The sequence below is a fragment of the Symphodus melops genome, assembly GCF_947650265.1.
Source record: "Symphodus melops genome assembly, chromosome: 14".
Taxonomy (NCBI): domain Eukaryota; kingdom Metazoa; phylum Chordata; class Actinopteri; order Labriformes; family Labridae; genus Symphodus; species Symphodus melops.
In genome coordinates, this window is record NC_136704.1 from 5383549 (window position 1) to 5406147 (window position 22599).

General features: G+C 40.6%; 1 protein-coding gene across 1 annotated transcript in view; it reads right to left on the reverse strand.

Annotated features, from left to right (window-relative positions):
* The window catches only part of vstm2a (V-set and transmembrane domain containing 2A), a 345371-nt gene extending 328078 nt beyond the window's left edge, over positions 1-17293 (reverse strand). The window contains exon 1 of the mRNA XM_079361035.1: positions 17090-17293. The gene's annotated coding sequence lies outside the window, so the exon portion shown is untranslated. The remainder of the gene's footprint in view (positions 1-17089) is intronic.
* Positions 17294-22599: the final 5306 nt, after the last annotated feature.

A 22599-nucleotide genomic window follows, 5' to 3' on the forward strand; every position in this document is an offset into this window, starting at 1 on the left:
CAACATTTGTAGAGAGAGTCAAGACATAAACATGTGGAAAATGTCAGAATAGTGGAAATGTTAGATGTTGAAAGACTTCTGATTCTTGAATAAACAAATTATTTCGTTTAAATCAGACAACTCACATTTGTCATGACTTGAAATGTTTATTGCAGCAGCAGAACATAATTTTTGTTTTGCGTCCTCATCACTCCAGGCAGAATTGTTGTACATGCAGACAAGAGTGATGAGATAACATCTTAAACCATGCAGTTGGAGTCTGTAGGTTTATACTGAGGTGGTGGTGGAGCTGAAAGTCTAAGCGAAGCAATGGCAAGACTGCAATGGAAATGAATGCATGGACGCCTGTTCTATGCAAAACTGAAAAAATCACTCGGTGGCTGGTAATGAGCTGTGTATATTGTATGTAGAGTTGTTGCATTATTAGTATAAAAGTTAATACTGTTATATTCACCTAAGAGTCATCTATTATTTTTGATGCAACCTCAACCAAAGTGACAACAAAGAATCCAAGAGGAAGTTAAACATTGAAGATTTTCTCAGCTCTCCTTTTCTAATTAGGACCAAAAACCCCTCTTGTGAGAAACTGCATTTTTAATTTCATGACTTAAAAAGGTAAGTTAAACATAAAAGCTTTTTTTTTAAAACCACAAATAAGCAGAAATTAACCCCTTATACACATCAGCTTATACATTCATAATTGGATTGTCATTTTTAGCTTTATAAATTAAGTCCTCGTGCTTATTGAAGCTGTTTTCGTTCAGTATTTTAAAGCTCTAAAAACAGCCAAGGGCGAAGCAGAGGCACAAAAAAAAAAGTCAACGGAAAAAAGAAAAGTTGTTTACCTCTCCTCTCTAACCTGAAATAGATTTTACTCAGACCTCCAGGGGCGTTTATGAATTCAAGGGTCATTTCACAGGCCACCATCTTGTGAACTTCTTGTTTTGTCCATCCTGTCAGCACAGAGCAGCCTTCAACCTGCTCCACAAGAAACTGAAAGTGTCGATTCTGAGGGATCAAGAGCCTAGATCATCATTTTGAACATGATGCATCATTAACAGTGCGTCAAATAGATTGCTTGGGAATAAATTCCAGTGTTGAAACAGAAAAGAGTTATGAGGTTCCTCAAATGTAACAGTTAAATACAGTATACGTGTAATTGTAATCAGAGCATGCAGAAATGATCTCTTGCAAAGCTCAAGTTAGTTAGGTGATTAGAAAGCTGTAAAACTTTTGTTCACTTGCTCATTGTATTAATTATTTTTTTCTAGCTGCAAATAACCCCTGAAACAAACCCCTTGTACATTATCTATTATTTATTCATGAATCATTTTAAAGGAAAACATTGTCTGTCAGGCAAAGTCTGCTTTACTTTTTGCTTTGGCTGTCTTGTTACTGGCAGCAGATAGCAATTTTTGTAACTTCTTTTTTTTTTTTTTTTGTCACAATATCATGAAGCCAGAGCCAGGAGAGACAATTACCTTAGCATAACAGCTGGCTTTGTCTGTGCAGAGATATGCACAAGTCTTTGTTGGTTGCTAGGAAACCTTAAACGGGGACATTTCACAAAGTCACAAAAACAATTCTACACCTAGATTTAACAGAATTCTTGTATGAACGTTAACTCTAATTTCCTGTTGAAAGGAGCAAATATGCGTGGGTGAATGTTTCACAAATCTATGGTTAAAGATCAACGGAGACTTCACTTTGATTTAATTTCATGTTTCGACAGACCCAGGCTAACATTTTACACCTGTTTCAGTCATTATCAAAGCTGGGAGGTGTATTGTTCTCCAGGACAGGCACCATTTCTCACAGATGGACCTGGATCTTTCTTCTTTAGCTTCTGGCTAATTCAGCCTTGGAAATGCCATTAACCGAAGAGAAATTAGCATTGTGATGATTTTAACTAAGTACTTTAACCATTAACAATTCAACTTCATATTCTTAACAAAATCATATGCACTTCAACAGGCTGTTTGATGAACTCTGTGAAGACAAGCTTAGCATACTGTTCACTAATAACAGTCAGGTCTGCTGCTCGGATCCATCTATCTAAAGCACCACTTATCTGATCCTGCATGACTCACTCTTTATGTTCAGTTCATGTGACTGTAGTGACTCACCCCAAGGCGACCACCCATAATTTGAACCAATAAAGCACATAAAACCCTGTGACAATGTCGAAACCAAGATATTTATGATTAATAATAGAAAAACAGTCAAATCAAATAAAGATCAAATAAAAATGTATTTAGCAAAACGCATCACAATCCCTGACTCAGACACACAGCTCTCCCAGCCTCCCAAAACATCTCTCTGCTCCTGAACTCAGCGCTGCAGCTTTGAAGCTGTGAGACCAGGTGCACCTTGTTAAGAAATCAGTATCTTCACCTGAGCAGAGCTGATGACAACAGGAGGGGAGACGGGACAAACAGCATGGGGAAACACAGCCGTAACACTCCCAGCCCTAAAAACAATGAATACATAATTTGTTATAAAACACTACAAAACAGCAAGTCACTCTAAAACACAATATTTATTACCTGAATTAAAGTCCATTGTGATGTGTGACCGGTTGTAGACGCCTTACTCCTCACTGTGACATGTACACTAAATCTGATTGGCCATCCTTGAAGGTACACAGGTATACAGAATACACTGGCTAAGTCTTATTCATGAAACTCTTGGTTTGTTTTCGTCTTATGTGTGTACACACCTCCAAAGAACCAGAATCCTGTTCAGAAGCCTTGTGTTCCTGTGAAGTTTTTTAAAAAGATTGTTTAGTTTCGCTTCACCCTCTGCATGGAGCTTTCTTCTGTGACTTCCAACTGGCAGATCTCATTTAGCTTGACGCCTTTGGCTTCATCCTTACAGACAAAAAAGGCTGATGTTTTTGTACTGTACTCCTTTTGAACTGTTTCTTAATAATGTGATGTTTATTATGACATGGGCTGCTGCTTCCCCTTTTGCCAGGTCCCCCTTGTTAAAGTGATTTTGACCTCAATGGATCAATTACCTGGTTAAATAAAGGTTACTTACATAAAATAAACAACATAAAATACTAACCAAGTAACCCCCCTTTGCTTACTTTTGGGTGGTTCTGTACAACTTCTGTTCTGTACAACTTCTGTTCTGTACAACTTTTGAGGAGCAAATTATCATGTGCAATTTATAGTTTGAGTCAATGGAGGCCTGGAGCACACACAGTTTCACCTGCACACACCCAAGCCTGCTGATACCCATCTGTTCAATACAGCCTGGACTACAACTATAACAATGGAAACCTGAACAGTATGATTACTCTTTTAAGCCTGATATTAAATGAGAATACTCAGCAGGGGCAAAACTGGGACTGGGGTGGAATCTACTAAACGCTTTGTTGCTTGCTGGGTTTTTATTTTTGTTAAGTGTCACAGACCCAGGAGCCGATTGGCCGATCACTTTCCTGCACCTACCAATCCTGTGCTGCGTAGAGGTTTTCCCCTCTATAAGAGCAGGAACATTACGTGGCGGTGGTGTAGAGGGAACCCCATCTACCTGGTTTCCCAACCAGCAACGCCACGTTAGTTTGTTTTATGTTAGACGGAGGGGGGTTGACTTTTGTTTTCCTTGATTTATCTGATTAGATTGTTCACAGGGCTAGCCTCCTTTTTGTTTGTTATGTTTGGACACTGATTCACCCTTATCTTTACTGATTTATGTTGTCAATATTATGCCTTTTATATGACTGAAATTCTTCAAAAAAAATCCTTAGATTGAACTGTTCTCCGTGGCTGTTTGAGAAGTGAGGGATTTGGGTCTTAGTTTACCCTAGATGGCACACAACAACTGTCATGACGAGAAAAGTTGTCTGCATTTTAAATCAATGGTAATTTTATCTTCATACTTGAACTGACTATGTTAACCTTTCATTCTGGTCAGAGGGTACAGCCTTTTAAAGAAATTCAGTTTTAATCCTTGTTGTTGTCACATCCTGATAGTTTAGTTTATGTCTCCAATGTTTGTTTTTTTCCTCTGTATTCTGGTAAGAGGCATTCTCATTGGATGAGGACTTGCCTTGTCTAAGAGAATCTGTGTGATTAATATCATCATAATCCTCATGTTTTACAAAATATAGTGCAACTGAAATTGTTGTTGACAGTCAGAGTACAGACCTGCGTGTGTTGCTGAGTTTAGTCCTCCAAACCAAAGTACCCACACAGCCTGCCAAGAGCTTTCACCCATATCATTAAGGCGGCACCGGGAGGAAGGGGATTCTCCAGAGATCACAAACCCTCTCTGAAGCTGCTGGGAGGGTCGGCCATCTAACTCTACTAACAGGCTGCCACAGAGGACCTTTCTGGATTTTTAATAGAGAGCCCCTTTTGCTTTGCACGCTTGCACAAACACACACAAACATGCATATGCACACCTCGATGATGAAAGCTCTCTCTTTTTTTTTTTTTTTTTGCAGAATGTTTCATCTCAGTGTAGCTTCAGAGAGGAGGAAGAGGAGTACAAGATTGAAGATATCTCAGTGTGTGAGGTTCGCTGTGTGAAGACTGCACTTATGTGAAGTATCGGTAGTGTGTGTGGGTGTGCAGGTGTGCAGGTGTGTGTGTGTTTCTCCATGTGCCTGTCTTCCTGGCAGCCCTCAGCAAGCTCCTCACCCGAGTACGAGTTTCACACACATTTCATTTCCTGCAGTCAGCATCAATTCAAACCCCTCAGAGGAATTAACTATCTACCTGCTTGTCGTTTTCTCCCGTCGCTCCAGGTGCGCCTCACTCACACACATGTACACCTGCACACACACACACACACACACACACACACGCACACACACACACATTTTCCTTTGAAGGTTTGCAGCCTCCCCCCTTTAGTCTGCACGGGAGATATAACCCACGCTGGAGAAAAGAGAAGTGATGGATGGTGTGTGCGGCTGCCAGACAACGCTATACGATTAATGTGTTATTGATTAGTGTGTGTCACAGGCCTTCCACTATGTAAGAACACACACACACACTCGTGTCCAGCAACACGTCTCCATGCTATCATTAGCAAGTGCCACTAATTCCTAACCCCAAAGGTTTGCATCAGCACAGTGTTAAAAATAGTTCCACCTACATAGGGATTGCAGAATGGTGTCAGTATGTGTACGAATTGAAGCTGCTGATGCAGCTGAAAATGCTCTTTGTTAAAGTTACATAAACCATGGCGATGACACTAGGTTGGGTTCAGTTCAACCATTCAGTGCAAGAAGAATACTTAATCTCAGCAAGCTCTGACAGACCTGTCATAATATTTGGTTTGGTTTATCAATTCTACAGTTCATATCGAAGCAACACACGTCAACATACGTACAACGCAAGCACGGCTCGAGAGAGAAGGTAACAACTTCACTAAGTGCAAACAGTGTGATCAGACACAGGTGCTGACAGGCAGTGCACAACATGCTCAACAGCATCTAATGAGGATTATTTTCAGTATAACACCCAAATATCATCTTTGTCATCATGATCAGCCCCATCACTATCATTAAGGTCGTAGGTGTTCACGAAAGTGTTGTTTCTTCAGCTTTTTTCTTAAAGGTGCAACAGAGTTTGCAGATCGAATGGAGATTTGTAGTTCTTTCGACCACCACCGTTCGACGCAGGGGGAAAGTCAAGATAGACTTGGAGCCTTTTTGTGAGTGTTGGGCCAAGTCCCTTTTATTGGCAGAGCGTAGTGGGCGGGAGGAAGCGTAGACCTGGATGTGAGAGTTTAGGTAAGGAGGAGCTGGTTATTTTGTCCCTGCTTTGTAATTGAGCAGCAGGGAGTCGGGGGAGGAAGATGGCTTGTACTGTACTGCTTTGCCACAACAGGAACTGAAATGAGTAAACTAGAGTTAAAGCAATGCACTCCTAAAAAAATATTAGACACATGACAGAGTAGAATTGATGAAGACCGACTTATGTTTTCTCTTTCTGTATTTCTTATATACTTTTCTCTTAAAGGGATAGTTCTGCATTTTTTAAGTGTTGTGTGAGGCACCGCACTGTGTCAATCATAAATATACTGTATATTAGCTTCAGGAGACAGGTCAGCATGGTCTCATTAAAGAGAGACCGAGTCCCTATAAATATAATGATTTCTTAATATAATATTTACTTTTTCTTTCCCCTGTCTTGTTCGCCCCAAAAAAATATCCCATGACAAAACAACTCAAACTAAAACTGAAACTTGCAAGTTTAAGAAAATTAAGAATAAACTGAAATTAGAAATAAGTCAAAACTAAAATGGATGAAAAATAACCACGAAAATCTCGCTTGTAAGCGAAGCAACATCTTTTTACTACACACCGGTATGGAATAGCCAGACTTGAATTCCCCTCATCATGGGGAACTACTGTCCGTAATGCTACAAATATGGCAAAAAATAAACTGATATTTGTCTTCGACACTGAAAGCCAAGAAATACAATTTATTTTCGTCCAAAACCTGCTAAAAAAAAAATAGTAAAATAAATCTTCAAGGTCTGAAGCCTGGGGACAGAATGGGCTGCTGAGTCTGATTTAAATTTGGTTTTAAAAAAATAAATAAAAAATGAAAGGACTATGGTTATAAGTTCTACTCCCTCCACACACTTGTAAACAACTTAACAAATTCAAAGATGTAGGGACCCCCTGAAATCCTGGAGCCACTCTGGGAGCGTCTGATAGAAGCAACATCATCAGCTATGTCTCAGCAGCATGCACACCAATACACGCAGTGTGTCGCCCTGCTTGTGACACAAACACAACACAACCCCCATTTGATTTCTCCCTTCAGGAGAGAGGATAAATCAGTAGGTTTGAACCTGGCAGTAGTTGGTCCAAGAGTTTTCCCTCTTGTCCTGTTCTGCTTCAGCTCACAGCCTGTGTCTGTGTTCATAATGGAAACTGAAGATTGAATGTGTTCGTTCTCTCTGCATGCTCAAACATCTAGTGCTGATTCTGGGAAATGAAATGCCGCCACTGAAGCGGCAAATTTTATGAAAAATGGAATTTCTTCCAAAATAGCTAATGCATGTACAGGGTCGACCCTTGACTTTGTTCACTTTGCTCCTTTCTGCTGTTCTTATTGAACTTTAAATTTTATTCAGATTTTGAGTCGTTTTCTGTCGCAGCAGGGAATACGTTTTTTTGAAACGCAAAAGAAATTAGATTCTCGACATAGTCATCCCCTGTACTTTAGGAGCCATTTTTAGCTTTTCTAAGGACCTGCTTTGTGTTGTGCTAATATACGAAAGAAGATGTATAGTAGACTACTTTGGAAGGGGAGGGAGCGGTCCCTGGCAGGGGGCTGGAGGTGCCTTGCTCAAGGGCACAGGAAGTGGTCGGGCACCTCTCCAGCTATCAGACAAATTTTTGGCCCCTCCGGTAAACCAGGCATTCTGAAGGCAAGTCCCTACAGAATGAGCTACGACCTTATCCTTGAAATGGTTTTATCTGATACATTATGATTTGATTAAAAGTACACAGTTATTTTCTTCCTTCATTATTTAAAAGGACAACTTGTTTTTGTTTTGTTTAAACCAGCCTCCAAAGGCATAAGAGGTATCACTAACTGAGACTTAGTGCCTGAGACCAGCGTATTCCAAGACCATTCATTTCATTGTATATCGTCAGAAAGATTGAACACAATAACATTTCTCTTTTTAAGTTTGCAATTAACTTATTGTGCAGCAACAAACGAGGTCTCTGCACTTCCATTTTCAAAGCATCACAATGCAAAGAAAAACATCTTAAACTTTGTCCCAGGATTAAACCAGTCCTGTCTTAGTTCTTTGCCAAGTGATTTCCTGTTTTGTCACCACTTCGTTCTTAAATGGTCAGAGCTGTCAGTGCTATGATGAAATTAATTTGAACTGCATCGAGCTCTTATAAAAAAACGCCTGGAAATAAACAAGCTTTCTTCCACGGGGATATTGAAAAGGCAAGACATCAAAGGAGCGTGACGCACTGAAGGTGAGCGCGATCCTCGCATTAAATAATACAGCTCAATAAAGATGAAAATGTAATGCATCTCCCACTCATCACGACTCATTTGTGATTTAAAGCACTTCTCCAGGAATAAAAACAGCCTCATTTCAGAGCGGAGATCATGCCCAGATTACCTAAAAGAAGGGTGAGAGTACGTTTGAACAGTTTTGTTTTTTTTTCATGTTTCAGAACAAAGGTAAGATATTCTGAGTCTAATTAAACTCATCAAATATGAGGGGTTTACTGATGCAGAACTTTTTGCCCTCTAAATCAGTGCCTGTTTGATCTTTCATGAAGGCGTTATCTCCCCTCATACTGGCCCAGCTCGCTTCTTACAGGGAAATTAACAAGTAAATCAAACACATGAAACCGATCATGTCAGCAGTTTGAGCCATGTTAACTCGATGATCCAATTAGCAGAGACATGTTTGTAGATTATGTGCTCGCGCTCCAGACGTTCAGACCATGTTAGTCTGCAAAAACACACAGGAAACTAAAGAAGTGAAATAATGACATCCATATCTTCATACTACGTTATCATGTATATCTCCACAAAACACTGAACTGCAGTGCTGTCTTTTGAGATAACGTTTAGATTTAAAGGACAAACTGTAAGAAGAGGTATGAGTAGTATGAGAATATATGATTATTTATAAGACAATCAATGAGTCCTTCAAAGGTCCTAGGCCTCAATATTCAAATCATTATGCTTTTTCTTGAGTATCTGAAACAATTCATTGAAACCCTTGAATCCTGAATTAAAGGAGCAATATGTTACATTGACACCTAGTGTTAAAGAAGGGTACAGCAGCCCAAATTCAAAGCATTGGAGAGTGCTGGCTCGAGTCAATGTGAAAATAGCCATGACAGTTCTGCATCGGCCTTAAACCTTTCTGCATTGTTATGCAAAAAATGCTGAGGCCTTTAAGATTGAATAGAATCAGTTCCACAGTATATGATCCAGCTTGCTGGCTGTTTCCACCGTTGGAACACTCATTGGCTTTCTGGTTGTCTGGCAAACTGAGGGGCTTTAAAATGGTCATGTGGGGGAGCCTTAAAACTGCCTCCTTTCTCTGTTCCAAACAAATATAGACGCTTCAGGACCAGAATCAAAAAATTAAGAAAAAAGGACACACTGGCTGCTGCCTTGTTGTCAGAGAAGCCATCACTTTATCATAGCCCGTTTTACTGAATGTCTGATGATATAGTCTGTTCATTTTAGGATGAAATTCAGTAAATATTTTACAGCTCTTGAAAAAATTATTTGACTTTTGAACCCGAGACCTTTTCTAATTGTCATCACAGTCTACGGTCATGCTAATACCTGACACGACACAACAAAGCCTGCGGCTGCAGCCCTCGTGTTGTTTTTGCAAGGTTGATTTATTGTGATGGAATTGCCATAGTTGGACACAAGCTTTGCCAGTTGACTCAGGAAGACGGCTAGAGGCATTATCAGCGACACCACACCACTTCATGTTTGAACTGCTGGAATTTGGCAAGCTGTTCAGGACGGTGGATTATAGAAGAGCTTGTTTTGTCAGAGGTGTGGCATCAGTCTCAAGCCTCTCTGCCCAAGCATGGAACAGATTACATGACTTTAAAAGATGCTTACTCTGCAATGACTGATGTATTTTTAACTCAATTTGAACAACGTAAAAGTTAATTGTACTGACAAAGATACACCTCACAATTATTGGTTTTCAAAGACACTAATCACCGATGGACCAGCATTTTGTGTACTTTGCGATCATATTAGTCGACGTAATTTCAAAAGAATGCAACTGAATCAAATTTTCTTGGCTCTCCTGAAATTGTACATTTCTTTGATGCTGTTTCAATATTGTCTCATCTCAATCCTCCACGTGTTTGGTCATGACATTCTCTCTTTAAAATTGATTCTTTTCCATTCCCCTGAAGATCAGCACCAATGAAAGCCTAAGACACATTTTAAATTTCCATTCTCTGTACGTCACCCAGAGGGATCCATGCATTTCAGATGTATTCAAAGAGGTAGAGGCCTGTTTGATAACGGTGCACTGGAGAGCAGCGTGAGACAAATGAAATGAAAACAGTGAAAGGAGTTTCTTTCTTTCTTTTTTTTTTTTTTTTTTACTCGCAGTAGGCCGGGGTATATGCAACACATTGAGACACCCGCTGAGTCGGCGCTTGAAGGTAGGGGGTCATAAATTATGGAATGAGACCTTGAAACACAGTGTGACACATTTGAAAACACTACACCTGACGGCAGGGTATGAGGCAGGGGATGTGCATGCTGATGACACAAACACTGTGTCGGTGACATGTACTACAGAAAATGACACACAACACATCCCATCGCCTGAGAGTATAACTGCAGTGTGCATTGTGTGACATGTGGTTATATGCTCCTAAAGTTAAAGCTACTTTCTTCAATTTCATAATATGCGTAGGTCGCCTCGATATCCTTGAATGCAACAGAACTACCCACATGTTGAAACCACATTGATTGGGTTATTGAGAACATTAACATACTAACAAAACAGGAATGTTAATTAACAAACAAACAAGCTCTATCAGCGTATGTATTAAACAGTAGCTACTCTTCCTGGGGTCTGCATATCTTCATTGACGATATTTCATTAGTTAGAACACAAACCAAGACACTTTCTAAAACATGCAGGAGCTCCACATAAATGTTTGTCTCGTCAATAATTGTGCTTTGTTAGCATTGTTCATTCATTTTAAAAAGCCATTCTGCTGCTCCCGTGTGACTTCAGAACCAACAGCTATTTTTTGTCTGGTTTTATTCTTTGTAGAGGAATTCCTTGTTTGCCAATCTCACAATGTGTTTTTGAAAATTCTGCATTTAAGATGGGGTTCATCAAAAACCCAACCCCCAACCCCCCCTGACACCCAACATCTCAAGGACAATCTTTGGGAATGTAACAATCCGTTCAGATCAGCTTCAAAAGATAATGTTCAACTTGGTCCAATCGGGATGAATCTGTCTGCATCGATCTTTAAATTAATAAATGATTCTCAGTGTGTGCCTTTTTTCCACACTGGCTTTAAATGGGTCAAAAATATTCTCCTTTCCAGTTCATTAAATCTCTGCAGCTATGTAAAGGCAGCTTGACACACATGTTGATAAATCTGCAGCCTCTGATTTGGGAAGTCCTGCATCAGAGCCCAGTGCCATTACGCACAGCATCCCCAGTGTTTACTTTCATTAAATCATGTGCAAACAACATCATGCTGCTACAGAATGACAACACACCTCTGCACAACAGCCGACTGGTTGGTTAAAACTCCACATTCTGTGTGTTAATGTGGGAGACATCAGTTTTAGACTTCATTTATCCTGGTCTTCTTCTGTGAAGCTTCTGCATTCTGAAATTCTGTATGTCTTCATGGGCAACACAGTAAAGGTTTTAGATATAATGCGACAATTTACAATCAGAGTTAAAGCATAATATTAATATTAATAATGCATCAGGGAAAGACAAGTTGTGCTGCGTGTTTACTGTATGTCCTGCAACTCTGTATGTAAGCTGCTTCTGGAGAACATTTAATAATTAAGTCAATTTGTTCATTTTCTGAAGCTTGTACAAAGCTGGTTCCCAGTTGCAGCAGCAAGGTAGTCCAGACATCCTTCTTCTCAGCGGTGTTTGCCGGCTCTTCCACAAGGATCCAAAAGAAATCACTGCAATTGATCTAAATCTGGATCTCCAGTCAGCTAATCGAGACCCACTAAAAAGAGGGTACCTCGGAAGGATCCTGACCAAATCCGACCTCGTTGTCTCTTCTCGGAGCATTAAAGCAGCACTTCTTGTCTGGACACCTCAGAGATGTTTGCAACAATTCATGTCGGTTTAAGCTCCACGGCGTCTCCAGACTCTGTCACGTCTGTCACATGTGCTCAGTGTGAACCTGCTTTCATCTGTGAAGAGCACAGGGCGCCAGTGGTGAATTTGCTAATCTTGGTGTTCTCTGGCAAATGCCAAACGTCTTGCACTACAGCCCAACACCCACCTGTGGATGTCTCTCAGTTCAGTGGATCAGTGTAGTCAACCAATAGGGTGCTATTGGTTGACTGCACTGATCCATCCAACATTCATACCCCTTGCATTGGTCAGGGTTGTGGGGGGTCGCAAGTACACCCTGGAATCACAGGGCCGACATCCAGAGACAAACGACCAGTCACACCTACGGCCAATTTGGAGTCCCTTATTAACCCAAGACGCATGTCTTTGGACGGTGGGGGGAGGCTGGAGTACCTGCAGAGAACTTATGCAGGTATTCAAACATGGACCCTTCTTGATGAGAGGCCGCACTGTGTAGGTGTAGTGCCCACAGCAGCCAAGGAAACATTGTATAGAAAAAAAAATGTGTAAAACAATCTCACATCAGGAAACAAATGGAAAGCGATGTACTGCTAAAATCAATTACCGTAAATTCCGGACTATTGAGCGCACCTAGATATAAGCCGCACCGGCTAAAAATAAGTAAATAAATGTATTTGTACATACAATATATAAGCCGCACTTGATTATAAGCCGCAGGTGTCCACGTTGTAACAGAGCTATTTGCACAGAAAGCCGTGACACAAAAACGTTGTTTTAACATTTAATTAAATACGTAGGCTACCGGTAACATCCGCAAATATGAAGCCTAGTGGAAATCCTTTGTCGAACAGTGTCTGTAACACAACTAATGAAAAAGATTACCTTAATACAGTAATACATTTCACTAGAAAAAGTCCATCCATTCACTGCCTCAGAATGACTTCATTACTCACTTCCTCAGTCTCTTTTTCGTTGTCGCTGTCAGTGTCAACTTTACGTGCAGCAGCTCTATGTCCTTCTTTGACAGCCAGTTCGATCGCCTTTAACTTGAAAGCTGCATCATATGCATTTCTCCGTGTGTTTTCCATGATGGGGGTGCGTGCATGAAGTGCAAAATGACTGATATTAAGATCCGATGTGTCGAGGTCAAATGTTTTTGCGGCACAAGCTCATTGTCCCCCCAAGAAAAATCCATAAATAAGCTTATTTATTGCATCCTTGTAAAAGCTGCAAGTGTTCAAAACATGACAAAAAAGTAGCGGCTTATAGTCCGGAATTTACGGTAGTACCTGTAACATATATTTAATGTTATAAATCTTGTTTAAAGAGTTACATTGGAATGGATTACATTTATAAAGTAAAATTGGGTTAGAAACCAAAGCAACGACTCATACCCTAGGAACACTAAAAAAGCTCATGCGAGGTCAAAAAGTGGCAAATTCATGCAGGCAGAAGAGATGAGGGGAACTTGTCCAGCAGGGAGTCAAGCCTGAGAGCAGATGGCCAAAAACAGGCAGAGGGTCATATCAGGATAGGCAGAGAAAAACACTGGATCCCTTTAAGGATTATTTAGGAGTTCAATGTTATAGTTAATTTATACCTGAGTGAGGGAAATAGTGTGAAAACAAACGCAGATGCTGAAGATATTTCCTATGCCTTTAGGGTGCAGTTGGCTACAGCTCAACATGTTTGCATTCCCATTTGAATGAGTTGGTTGCAAACCAGATCCCTTTGCACGTCTCTGCCTTCAGCCGCATTTATTTGTTCCAGAACATGACAGAAGACAAGCTGCAGAGAGAAGCTGAGGATGCAGCTGCATGCTCACGAGTCATGTACAGGTGCTCTGCGAGCTGTCTCAGTTTATGAAAATTCTGAAGAATAAAGTGCTTTAATGGTAACGTCAACATTCATTATGATTAAAAATCCACATTAAAAAACAGCAACTGACCGCTTTAAAGTGAAGGTTAAGTCCATCCCCTTAGGTGATGGCAACAACAGTGTGGGTCTGCAGAGGTTCTTAGTGGTAGCAGAAGGAAAACTGCTCACAATGTGGAAAGCTTTCAGCCAATGCAGCTCACCTGGTCACCCAGGCTTATTATTTCTTCAGCTCATACATTTATTCAAAACTGAAGGAGGTTTCCACTGAAACTTCAGCAGAAAATAAATGTTTCAAGATCTATGTTTATTTCATGCATGCGAGACCCATGCTTCCTTGTACTTAACACAACATCATCAGTCAATGCTATGTCCGCTTAAATAGTGGCAACAACATTGTGGGTCTGTATGTGTGTGCACATGGAGATGACTCGGTGACCAGGTGAGCTACTGTATATCTGCTGACAATCTTCCATAACTCACCAGAGCCGGCAAAATATTTTAAACATCCATCCAGTTTCGAAACAAAAGAATAACTGAGAGGTTTAATGACAATCGTTCTGACAAAACAAGTTAGCTGCTTCTGCTTTGTGTTGGGCATTTCTGTAATGCCTGACCAATATCTCTCTTGATGTAAACCACCTTCCAACTAAAGTTTTTCAAGCTAGCGTTGCACGATGCAGACTTGTTTCCTTAACATGTCCATGACTAGCTTTAAAAATGCTGCTGTGGGTACATGAAAGTCAAAGAGGACGCATCTGAAACACAGCAGGAGGTGGAAAAGAGAAGTCTTGTAGAGGTGCTGAAACAGGAGGAAATAAGATATTTCTATTGATTAAGGGAGATAGAGAAGTGAAATATAAAATGGGCGAGGATTCTTTGTGTTATATCAAGACTTAAAAACAGCAGGAGGTTGTCTGCTCACATTACAGCAGAAAATAGAAGTTACAAAGTTGATTTCATGCACGTGTGGCCCATCGTTCCTCTTGATAAACACAGCAATCTTAAGGCTGGGAAAAACCATATCCTGTTATGTTTTAAAGAAAGAAAAAATACACAGGAAAACTAAAAATACACCAAACGATTTTTAAAACAGGAGGATTGTCTTAAGGGATAACAAAAAGAGAAAAGGGGCCAGAGAGATAAAGAAAAAGGGCAGCAGCAGGTAGAGTTGGGAGGAGAGAAGGATATAAATAAGGTAAGAGGAGGAGGGAGTGGATTGATTGTTGCCCTGCAGCCCAAGAAACAATCATGGAGCAGCAGCGTTCATGACCTCCTGCAGAGGGCTTTATTACTCAGAGTTATCTGCCCATAGAGAGGCCAACACTGCAGCTGAGACCACTGTTCACTTCTACAGACCACCGTCTGCTGAAAGATATCAGGAATTTGTAGGGCGTTTTTACATTAGGCAAGATCGCCACAGTTCATCTCTGGAGCGCGCCAACAGCGCCACGACGCCCTGCTCCGTTTAGAGTGCGCTGCAGACACGCATCAAGCTGGAGAGAATATGAAGTCAACTTCAAAATAAAATGCAATATACCAAATCCAAACATTAAAACAGACACCAAAAGAACAACATATCATCCTCAGAAAGACAAAGCAATGTTTGCACGTTTCTCTTTTTGTTCCTGCCTGATCTTGTCGTTCACCTGTGATGGGTGCATAGCTGCCCTTCGTGGCGCTGTCGTTTCAGAAACTCATCTAGTGCAGCACATTGTGCTGACCGACGGCGCTAAACCACAGTGTTGATCGATCGCAGTGCACATGGAGTAAGTGGGGATTGGAGGTTTGTCTGATTTGTTAAGAGTTACTCTTTTAAAAGGTTTCAAAGGACATTTTGTAGATATTCAAAAAGGCATTTTATACATCCATTTAGGTTTCCAACAGGAAACATAATTACTTTGGTGATGGCTGATAATGGAGAGTTGGGTTTTTTTTAAGCACTCTGGCTTATGACCAGAAATCTACAGAAATAATAATATCCCTATCTCCTTGAATTGAACTTACTGAGAACTGTTTAACTCTGTAAAAAATATGGGTGTGTCAGTCAATACATTGGATCTTTTCACATTTTGTCTTTTTTCATTTCCCTAGAATATGTCACACCAAAGGTTACAGACCAAATAATTACTAAAAGGAAAAAAAAAGAGATTTGGACAAAGAGGTGCAGATGGCCTCTTTGTTCGACTGCACACAATATACTGTACAGGGGCTATTATCCTCCAAGCAAACGACCCGGGTTCAAATATGACTTGTGGCTCATCATTCCCCAGCTCTCTCTTTCCTTGGTTTCCTACTCTATCCACACTACATCCAATAGATAGTTTTCAAAAACAATGAGGTAACGTAACAGATTGAGATCAAATTACATGGTTTGTTCAAGTCAGATTTTGCTTACCGGACATGAATGCATCAATAAAATAATAATTATGACATTTGAGACAAACTAAATCTTTCCTACCGCTTGAGGTTTTTCTGATTTGAGTTAAACATTCGAGCAATGTCAACTGTTGATTCAAAGGGATTTTCAACTAGAAAAAAATAAAGGCCCTTTCTCCCTGCTGCAGAAAAATATATCAGTAGCTATGATGGTTTTTATTGGCAATCAATTTGAAAGGAATGTCTGCAAAGAAATCATGTTTGTCCTTCAGGTAGTCGCACCTCTCACACCACTAATGAAATCATTCATTGGTGACAGCAGTACTAAAGCAAAGGGCTGAGAGAATAAATGTGCTAGCTATCAATGCATTTCACAGATCTTATATCTGACTTGGTTTGTTAACACATTTCTCTGATTAAAGAGCAGACGCTGCTGGCTGTATGAAAGCAAAGAACGAGAAAGTCAAAGAGGAGGCGTGCAACACAGCAGGAAACAGAAGAAGGAGTCGGCTTGTAGAGGTGCTGAAACAGGAGCAATGGAGAGGAAGGAGAGGGAGATAAAAGCTAAGCATATTCAAGTGGAATGAACCCCCTTTAATTCCAATCAATGTGAAAAGAAACCATACATCCAACAATCGTGTGTGCCGTCTCTAGTGTTGCAACACTTCTCAGCAGTATTAAAGATACAGATGTTTGGGCATTTCCTCTTTCAGCATGAATGTTCCGTACAGTATCTGAGCACAGTTGCACCTTCCCACCATCTCCTCACACATCTGTGTGCCAAAGTACACTTGTGTATGTATGCATTCAGATACAGCAGGTGGGAGTGGTTTGCACAATACAACAAAAAGCAGAAGGAAGAAGAAGCACCTATAGGCAACCAATCAACGACGGATCTTTTTGTTATGGCTAACAAAGATCCTCGTTCTACTTCCACATCTACTGTGGACAGCTCAGAGGACAAAACGCACTCAGAGGACAAAACACACTCACACAATAGTTAAACAGTAAGCAACAGTACTGTGTGGCAGGAGAAGGGGGACATCAAATTGGAGGCAGCTGGATCAGCGACAGGAAAGCTGTCCGAAATGGAAACAATCCAGTAGAAAGTCAGAAGACGGGTCAGAAGCCGGCAGAGTACGAACCAGGTTTTTAATCCAAAAGAAAGTGCTGGAAAGTCTTGCATAACATCTAAAAACCATTTAGCAGTTTGTGGGCAAACAGGAGATTTATTTTTTATTTTTTTTATTGGCTTGATTACCTCCGTAGGGTGGCTGGGCGCACCCTTAGAGATAGGGTGAGGAGCTCGGTCACCAGGGAGGAGCTCGGAGTAGAGCCGTTACTCCTCCACATCGAGAGGAGTCAGTTGAGGTGGTTCGGGCATCTGGTCCGGATGCCCCCTGGACGCCTCCCTAGGGAGGTGTTCCGGGCATGTCCCTCCGGGAGGAGGCCTCGGGGTAGACCCAGGACACGCTGGAGAGACTATGTCTCTCGGCTGGCTTGGGAACGCTTTGGGGTCCCACTGGAAGAGCTGGAGGAGGTGTCTGGGGTGAGGGAAGTCTGGGTGTCTCTGCTTAGACTGCTGCCCCCGCGACCCGGCCCCGGATAAGCGGCAGAAAATGGATGGATGGATGGGCTTGATTACTGGTCAGAAGAAGCTGTGTGCACAGGTGAGCTGAGTTGAGCTTGATGACTGGGGTGTGCCAGCCAGGCCCAACAGCAGGTTGGGTGTGAGCAGAGGAAGCAGAACTCTGTCACTTTGATAACTGGCTAAAAACTTCTGACAGGAGCGTTAAAGCAACCTTATGTCGGATTTGGGTTTTGCACCCACAAAAGGTCTCCAATTGTAACTGCACTGTTTTTAAACATACAGTGCTGTTATGTGTCCACCATAAAGAAAATGAGTATTTGTTGACAAGCAATCCAGACCCGTGTAAAACTACCTTTAGATTGACCTTGAAACTTCTGTTCTGAGGTTTAAAAAATGTGCAGGTTATTGAGTTACGATTTATTTATGTTTATGTTTAGGTACAAAAAATACTGAGGGACATGACAAGAAAGTGAACATAGTGAAAGAAAATCTCAAGTGAAACATGAACAATCATCTCAAACTGTTCATTGAGTCATACAGAGATTTTGGTCATATTTGTTGTAATTGACGGGTTTTCCAACAAACTGAGGCTGATGTTCGCCTGTAATTATAAAAAATAGATATCCATCTGTGTTTTATCTATAATTTAAATTAATCATGGGAAAATAATGAACACTTTTGATTTGTTTTGACACTAAGCTTTAGTCATTAAGATGTTTTGATAGTTTGAGTGTGGTCTGAATGTTTTTTTATGAGAGAAAATGTAACTTTGGGGAATTTGGCATTGACGTAATCAAAAAATAAAGATAAATATCAGCAGAAAATATTGTCTATAAGCATCTCCAGTCAGCATCTGTTTTATCGTTAACAAATCCCTGCACAGTCAGAAACACAGTTGCACCGCACAGCTGGAGACTAAATCTAAATGAGGGTCTCTCTGTTCTTTGAGTTTGGGAGAAAACTGTTTGTTTTGGTCTGGAGAGGAGGATGTCAGTGAGAGAAAGTGAGTAAAAGTGAAGATTAATCAAAGCCAACGTGTGCCCTCTGATGTCACAGTATGGTGTTATAATCCTTTTCAATGATCCACACTTAATGAATGACGCTCAGGCACTCGTCCTGACATGTCACAGCCAAAGGCAGCTGAGTCTCTTGCCAGTAGTTAAACATTAGCAGATTTGTCTCCTTCTTCTACATGTCACATTGTCTTTGAGTTTCTTTATTGCTTCCCTCCCTGTTTCATTTTGTCCTACTTTATCGTTTCCTCTTCTCCTCCTTTTATTATTTTGGGTAGAGATGACTGGAGAATTTTTCTGTAATGTTTTGGGTGGGTTTACGTTGAGCTAAAAGCTGCCTTTCGTACACATTTTATATCATGATTAAATGATATAAGTATGTGGGAAGTGTCATTAGTGTTCATGAAAACATGTACAGTTGCTTCCTCAGAAGTTCTGTCCATTTCTTCACTTTTCAGATTTTTTTGTATTGGTCCATTTTAAAATGAGGTCAGCAAAATGTCAAGTCAAAACAAACCTGAAAAAAAAAAAACATGGACGTCATCCCAGTGGCATCACACATTTGGGCTGCTGACAGGCAGAACACAGGGGGAATGCTTATAATTAAAGTCAATATATTGTCATCAACAACACAGTTCTACTTGAGAGTTGTAATCAGCATCCTCATCAATCTTGTGAAGTGCAAAGGTATTGATGAAGGCGTTAACACATTCTTAGGTGCAAAGGGACTCTGCAGATCGAATGGAGATTGGGGGAGCGACTAAGAAGAGTCTAGCTAAAGATTTGGGCACTGTTGTGAAGGTTGGATGAGGCGCCTTGCATTGGCAGAGCGAGCTGGGTGAGGGACTGTAAACCTGGATGAGAGAGGGTCTCAGCCCTAAATTCCAATCAATCTGGACACAGGTGAAGAGGCCAAGAGGTCGAGCTGAGCGGTGCAGTGAGATTGTGTCCACCTGGATGAGCCATGCCCTGATTATTCAAATGTATGAATAACTTTTAGGATGACTAAAATCCAGTATCATATAGTATAGTCTGTTATACATCAAGTAGTTTCTCTTTCAAATATGGTCATTGAACTGTTTTTGTCTGCTTGATTGAACAACATAGAGACATTGCTATCTAACAAACACATAACCTTGACCACTCTTTACACTTTCAGTGAAATGATTTTATAAAAAGTAAGACATTTTCAAACATTTCAAAAGTTCTTACTATGTCGTTGATTCAAATAGAGGACCAACTTCTCATCTTTGATTTAAAAGTAAACCTTGACACAAAAGGTTTGTCTCATTCTTGACATTTCCTTGAACACTCCAATTCACCCTCTCTGAACTCACAAACTGTGATTTACAGGGCTACATGAGAGGCTCTTATTCTAAAATGAGACATCCGGAGAGAAGAAACTATTTGTATCCATGCTAATTAGGCAGAAGGAGTCCATCCCTCCTGGTGAGCATGCAGGCACACACGTGCACCCACACAATCCATGAACCAGGCCTCACTTCAGTGAATGTGTACACACCGAGGGAATATGATATTCTCTTTTCTCTCCATATTGGGTTTGCTCGAGGCTCTGCTCACTGCTATGTACATTAGCGAAGGCTTTTCAAATTAGCAGCATTATCTGCTCTTGATCGACCAATGATTATAATGCGTTAGCAGTCTTTTAAGAGAGCCCTGCACTGTTTTTAATCATGGCTTTAAGGCGGCTGAGAAAGTTCATCAATGCGAGGAAAAGACAGATTGTCGAAGCATCGTTTTGGAAGTTTTCCGTCTATAGCCAACACTTTCAACAACAACATTTTTAAGGAAATGTAAAGTCTTACTGCAACTAGCTAGATCACCAATACTTTGGAGAATTTACAGAGAATGGATTGTAACTGCTTATATAACCAAGAAAATGTGCACCATTTGCTCTCACTGTGCTCCCCACTCAAGCTCTAATTCACAAAACCTTTAGCGCTAATGATAAACAAGCGCTGTTTGTTCTTGTTTTGCAACTGAATTTAGTGAGGATCTATCTGCACACTTAATCTGTGCAGAGCTGGGCTCATCACAATTTTTTTTTCCAATTAAGCTGATTTTCATTGACAGGTGCAATTATTTTCCAAATGACCACACAATGGCTGTTCAATACAGGAAATAACAGGGCCATGAAAACAGGACGTAATGAAGGTGAAGGAGAAATGTTAGTGCAGTTAAGACATCTGGCCAGCCTTGTGTTGGGAGGACAAAGCACAAGGGGATAACACAAACATCTTTTTTTTTAAATGACTGTCCTTTATTAATCGTGTATCCACACTCACCCAGCACCTTAAGGATGTTTGCCTTGGACAGCTCTCTTCATAGATGGGGCACCTCATGCAACAGGACCTCAGACATCTTGTCCACCTTCACGCTCAGCTGGTGCAGAACCACCATTTCACCATCTCAGTTCTGCTCTCACAACCCTGACCGCTCTTGTGAACTGAATCTGGGAGAGGCTTAGGGAAAGATGCTAAATACCCCTGACAATCTGGTTTAGCCAGTAAAAAGCTTGTGGTATTTACTGAACACATAACCATTTCGAATGCATTAGAGACTATGTAATCAGTGACTTCTAACTTTGTGATTTAAGGTACATGACAAAGTGTAAAAAGGTTCCTTCATTGCTATTTCATCCACCCACATCCCCTACATTTCCTGCGGAAAATAGAGACATCAAGTGGTGTGAAGGTCAACTGTTGCTTCTTAGACACAGTTAATTCCTTGGTGGAGATCTTATTGTGTTGATAGATGAGCAATTGAAGAGATTTTCATAACTAAAATAATGTTGTCTCATTCATTAGATTTAACTTTTCAACTTGACATTTTCTTGTCACATTATCATATAGTTGTGTTTGACTTTGTACTCTCTAGTTTCCCCTACACCCTGAAATGGTTTAATCCAAAATGGGCATGGCCAAAAGGGGTATAAATTACATTCAGACATTGACAGTAAATCAAATACTTCTTCTTCCACTGAGCGCTGACGTGTGAACATAATCAAAAGGCTGATGCACAAATGTTTGTGTGAATGGAGGATGAGGAAGTTAGTCCATTGTGATGCTCATGTTGTGATTTTGTAGTGACTGCCTTGTGAAGGTGTGTCAGCCACACTGATTGGAGTAACCTCATCATGCCTGGGCCCGCTGTGCTCAGGTTACTTAGGCCTTGTCCACACATAGCAGGGTTTTTGAAAAAACAAATATCCTGCCCCCCTTTGTCTAGGTACGTACACACAACTTTGTTTTTAGAAAACACTTCATCCACACGTAGCCGCAGAAGTGCGTTTTTAAGCACCTTCATAAGCATGCCAGACCTTCAGGTGGGAGTAGTTTCCCAAATCCTATCCAATCAGAGTAAGCTTCTGTTTCTCGTCATCCCTTCCACGAAACAAATAATATAACTATAGAAAATAACCGTCCTTAACATCATCCTTCGCCTGTGTTCTTGAACATGGAGCAGTAACTGGGTTTGTAAAAACAAGCAAGAAAAGCGTCTCGACAAAAAACAGCGCCAAAACCGTTGTGAGAGCATCCATACTATGACGTAAGAACATATTTTGTCACAGACAGTGACGTTTCACAACGCAAAAGCCCGGTTATTGACATCCACATGCAAACGTAAACAGAGAATTTGCAAATCTTCCCTTTGGTCGGAGGTTTTTAAAAGCTTCGATTTTAATGCTGTAAATCTCTGTTTTCGTGTGGATGAGAGGCCAAAATGTAGAAAAATGTTTTCGTTTTGTGAGATACCCGGCACAGGTGTAATAATCTCCTGCAATTCTCACACTCTCTTTGATCTCCCATTGAAAATAAAGAGTTAATTTAGTTTGGTATAATCTGATTTGATTGGTTATTGTTTTGGTTAATAAAATAATTATTTATACTTTAAAACTCGTGTCTC